The following is a 6,000-nucleotide window of genomic DNA, read 5'->3' on the forward strand; positions in this document are numbered from 1 at the left end:
TCTGTAAAAACACGTTTATGGATGTAGTTATTGAGAGGCAACAGCAGGTCACGGAGAGGTAAGGTGGGTGTGTGTGTGTTCATGTGTGTGTGTGTGTAAGCTCTAAATGTATCAGCATGACCCCAGTGGGTGGTGTGTACTGCTTACACACTGCTTCTGGATCCTAAACATGTCATCAAATAGCCACTGTCAGCTAGGTGTGTGAGTGTGTGTGTGTGTGTGTGTGTGTGTGAAGGCTACAGGATGAAGATACGTCCTCCTGCTGCCCAGAACACATCTGTCCATCATCGTTTGCACACACACACACACACACACACACACACACACACACAGGTTGGGGTGAAGTCAAGGGCACCACAGACACAAGATGGACTGACATAGACACACAAGCATTAAAATCCCCAGAGCTTTTCACTTCCTCGGAATAAAGGGAAAGAGAAAACGGCATCACACACACACACACACACACACACACACACACACACACACGTTATGCATTCTGACATAGGTATCATGTCTGTAGTTTCTTCTGAGCATCAGTATGGCCTGAACATCAGTAATTCTCTGAGTTATTTAGAATGCTCTTTCACTTTATTTTGTTTTATTATATTTACCATAATGATAGACCTCACAAAGATGTGGCCTGTTTTTTCATATTTCATCAAATTTGTGCCCATTCAGTCTAATAAGCAAATAATGTTTGATGTCCTGGCTCACAATCAATGTTCCAATTCATCCCAAAGGTGTTCAGTGTGCAGGCCACATCATACTCATCGAATCATGTCTTTATGGATTTTACCTGGAGCACCATTGCAAGGTCATGCTGAAACAGGAAAAGACCTTCCCTAAACTGTTGCATATATCATAGTTGATTTTGTATAATTGTTAGCAATGGGTGATGTGTCCTCATATTTATGGCTGTATAGAGTATTAAATATACTTTTGTGGTGCTGCAGGTGCAGCTTCAGGTTCCTGGGCACCTTGGCATGTTCTCCTTAAATAGATTTCCTTGCACCTGCCACAACATGCAGAAGGTGGATTGGCAGCTCTAAACCACCTCTGGTTGTGAGTGAGTGTGATCTGCTTTCATAATCTAGCGTCCATCCCAGGGTCAATTTCTGCTATGTGCTCAGCGTTTCTGGGTGACTCCAGTCCCACTGTGACCTTGACCAGAATTGAATAAATAAATCCAATGATTTTTTATAGCACAGCAAGCAGTGTGGGTGCAACACAGCTTCAGTGTACTCTGGACCTGGACTTGATCCATGCTTCTGGTCACTGCCTGTGTGGAGTTTGGCGTGTTCTATGTCACCCACTATGTCATGCAGAAGGTGTTGTAGAATCCCAGACCAGACTGCATTCCTCTCATGTGCTCAGTGTTTCTGGGTGGCCCACCTTGACCCTGACCAGAATAAAGCAATTAGTGTGGATCCATTCAAATTTTCCTATTATCAGTATATTAAAAATAAAGCAGCTGCAGGAAGTGTGGGTGCTGCACAGCTTCACAGTTCTCTGGACATGGGTTCAATCCTTGCCTTTGATCAGTAAGGAGTTTGGCATGTTTTTCCTGTAATTGTTTGTGTTTCCTCTGGGTAGTAGGTGGATTGGCTGCGCTAAACTGCCTGAGGTCACAACCATGAACCGTGAAAGCTGTTGTTGGTGAAAGTTGCATCCGTTCTATGACCTTACAACACACACACACACACACACACACACACACACAGTGTCAAGCTGTCAATAGCAGGTTATAAATAAAGCTTTCAGCTGTTTGACAGGAAGATCTGCATGTCCGAGCAATGAACCATGGTGACTCAGCTGCTGAAATGTGTGTATAAGTGTGTGTGTGTGTGTGTGTGTGTGAGAGAGAGAGAGAGAGAGAGAGAGAGAGAACAAGGTTTGGTCCAATCAATAAAAAATAACACTGGAACCAGTTCGACAGTTAAACTGAACATTAAATTTCACACGTTGACGTCCAGAAGCATAAACGTGTCATGTTGGATGTAAAGCGACGGCAGTTACACACCTTCACACGCAGACGTGCCAAAACTTGTAACCTCTTACCTCACGTTTACCCCTTCATTTTATATTTATATCGTTAACGGGCTTAATTTGACGCTGAGGCCACATCGATTCTCGTTAGCATGAAGAGAACTGGACAGGAGTGGAAAAAAGAAACAACCAACATTACTTCTGGTGACTTGCGTCATTTAGGACTGAAATGTGAAGTTGAGGTCAGCACAGTGCCAGAAGCGGGTGGTGCAGTGGGTGCACTTAGATTCCCTTCAGTTGGGGTGGAAATGCATATTTAAATAAGAAGACACAAACAATGTGGACACCCAGACATCGATATGAAGTTGTCGCTGTAGCATCCTTTACTCTTCTGTGAAGCTTTTGACTAGATTTAAGATGTTGGATTGTGATGACTGCTGGGATTCAGTTTCATTCAAGAGCAATAGTGAGGTCACTGATGAAGTCTGTGTAGATCAGTCAAGTTTTTTCCCAATGAACCAAAGACCTTCATATGACGCACAAGTAGGACAGGATACAATCCAACAACTGAGGGACAAGAGGGATTATTTAGGGGCCCACGTGCATCACCATGGCGGTTACATTACATTAATTCATTTACATTCACAGCATTTAACAGACGCTTTTATCCAAAGCGACTTACGATTGCGGATGAATACAGTTTAAACCAGTCAGGGTTAAGGGCCTTGCTCCTGGACTTGGCAGTGGCAACTTGAATTGGGTGGGGCTTGAACCAGGAACCTTCTGATTACTAGTCTAGTACCCAAACCCTCAACAATCAGCTCTACAGTAATCTAACCACCAAGCTAGCACATGTCCATCTTCACCTCACAAATCAATATGAACTTGAATTTCTGGTGTGATTGAAATAAATAATAGACTTTTTTACAGTTGGGCAGTTGTAGCCTAGCAGTTAAGGCACTGGTTCAAGCCTCACCATTGCCAGGTTGCCACTGTTGGGCACTTAACCCTTAATTGCTTAGACTGTTTACTGTCACAGTACTGTAAGTGGCTTAGGCTAAAAGCGTCTCCTAAATGCCGAAAATGTAAATGACATTGACCAGTGGACTGTGAGAAGCACCTTGCATAATCATTGGTGATGTTACATCTTTGCTGTGGTTTGTTATTTTAAACGGACACAACAACTGACGCTGGAGCTGATAGAATAAAGTGAGAGAAAGTGGAAATGCTGTTTGATGAGCCTAGCTTGGAATCATTCATTTATACACTTATTTAGTTTGTCACTGACTCTAGCGTTACAATCCAACACTGTTAGGAAATACAAATAGGGCTTTAGTCTGAGGACGTTTAATGTATAAAGATAAATAAAAACTCCTCGTTCTGGATAGATCTATGCAGTAGACAAAGCTGCAGTCAGTATTTAGGACAATGTACTTAGCTGTCTTTAATGAGATCAAAGTTCAAGCTGGGGCAAATTTGAGGCCAGCCTAAGGGCAAAACTGCTTTTGTGCCAGCTGTGCCGATGTTTGTTGGGGTGTGGCGGTGATGCTTAGCTTTTTATTGTGCTTGCCATGGCACTCAAAGTTTACCTGACTGAACTTTGACCCAATTTGCGGCTGACCTATTGAAGCGCCTCCAAATAGACGACCTGTTTGATATGATGCGCTAAAAGTGACTCAGGCAATACAAATGACGCTTAATGTAAACAAAACTTAACACGACTTATTGTATTAAAACAACAAGTGAGGAATTCAATTAGTGGAAAGAACTTATGAACAGTAATAATTAACTTCTGTTTAGTGTTCCTGTGTCGTTCTTATTGTACATTTTTAACGATAAGTGTTTTAGACTCTCAGAAAAGCTGATTCTCACAATTTCTCAGCACCCCGAGCTATAACACAAGTTTAAAATTGAAACAGGAGGAAAATCCAGCTAAACACAGATACATCTGGATGCTTTTAGAGTGGATTTGACGTTTATTTCACACAAATGGCAAGTGCTGAACAAAGTGGCGATTTGCGGTTTTGTCGCTTCTTGTGTAAATGCGCCCTTATTAAGTCAGGGGTCAAATGTGAATTTGTATGTCAGTTCTGAGTGTAGATCTGTATAAAAACTGAATACAAAGCTAAATAAAATGAAAAAATCAGCGTAGATTTTGATGCCAACGAGCCATAAATAGCACGGCATGAAAAAACAAGGCATCAAACTGCATTTGATGAACCTTCTTAGGGAATGTGGCACCAAAACTCCCCATTCCGCCATTTCAGAAGTATTTTAATGGCAGTGGGCGCGCATACTCTGCCGTTAGTGTTTGACAGTTTTGTTGTATAAATGTTTTGATTGATATGGTGCTGAAAAAGAACCACATGCTTCGAAGACGAAGTTTTGTGCTGCCGCCCGCGAGAAGAAAGCCTGGGTGTTGCTTTTACACTCTGAGTAATGAGACAGAGCCGAACTTAGCTCAGCATACATTACACTCATCTACACACCTACACACACACACACACACACACACAGTATAACAGGCACATGCTAAATAAAATACTGCGGTCAAAAGTGCACCTGCTGAATATGGACCAGAGTCCTAAATCACCAGACTGGTTTGCAATTTCGAGCACAAAAAGCGTTTATTAACCTTGAGGGGGAATTTAAGGACACAAATGAGCAGCAATTGGCCAGAAAAAAGTGCAAAAGTGTACACAAAAGAAGGTATGTGGGAAAATGTCCTAGCAAATTACATCACAAATGAATCATTTTCAAATTTGAGCCCTTTCTTCCCCCAAATCTTTGCTTTCCTTGTGTGTTTCAAACTTCAGTCTGTGACATTATCCCTCCCTGGGCTGTGTTCCAATCCAAAAATATGTAAACACACAGGAAATGCAATATTGCACTAAATATTGTGTAAACGGTGTGGTTTAATTTAGAGAGCCATTAACATGAACATCAAGCTAAGACTTAGCGATCATATATTTTACACAGCCTATTAGCGTTTAGTCTAAGCTCCGTTCCTTCCAGGACATAGCGTTCCCATGCCTTCATGTTCACATTGACTTTACAACACGCAGATTTATTGCGCCCAAACCAATTTCTGATACGAACTCAAGAAATAAGCTGAAGTGAAATTGAAATGGAACTGAAGCCTTGAGAAAACGTGAGCAATGCCAAAAAAAGAAAAGCAATTACGTCCAGATTGGAGTGCCATGCCTTTCTAAGAGTAAAATAGCCCTGTCTGCAATTTGCACTGTAATTGTAGCCGTTAAAAGTTGTTTCTCTCAGCCCATAATTCATCAAATATCCTCATCAAAGCACCAAAACATCTGCACCTGCACACAAGCAGGCAAGTGCAGAAATAACATGTACGTTTTACGATAAGTGAGCGAACATACATCAGTCTTAACACCGGCTCTTCAGTAACATTCTGTGAGCTAAATTCACGTCAATAAGTGATTTTACAATGCAGACTTGGGCCAACAACAATTGGTTTTTCCAGATGTGTTCAGTTTTAAGATGTTAAAAATTTCTTTAATCATAACCCTGACCCTAACCAAACCCTAGCCCCTAACCCAACACCAGCCCCTAACCTTAACCCAACCCTAGCCCCTAACCCAAACCACTAACCCTTAACCCTAACCCTTTCCCCAACAGTTACCAACCCCAACCAAAAGCTCTAACTCTAACCCAGCCCTAATCAAGCTCTAACCCTAACCCCTAGCCCCAACCCTTAACCGTAACACTTAACAACTTTAACCCAACTCTAACCTCTAACCCCAGCCCTAACCCTAACCCTGACTCTAACACTTACCAACCCTAACCAAACTCTAACCCTAACCCAGCCCTAACCCTTAACCCTAACATTGACTCTAACACTTACCAACCCTAACCAAACTCTAACCCTAACCCAGCCCTAACCCTTAACCCTAACACTAACACTTACCAACCCTAACCAAACTCTAACACTGACTCTAACACTTACCAACCCTAACCAAACTCTAACCCTAACCCTAGCTCCAA

Source organism: Trichomycterus rosablanca, chromosome 5 (genome assembly GCF_030014385.1).
Source record: "Trichomycterus rosablanca isolate fTriRos1 chromosome 5, fTriRos1.hap1, whole genome shotgun sequence".
Classification (NCBI taxonomy): Eukaryota; Metazoa; Chordata; class Actinopteri; order Siluriformes; family Trichomycteridae; genus Trichomycterus; species Trichomycterus rosablanca.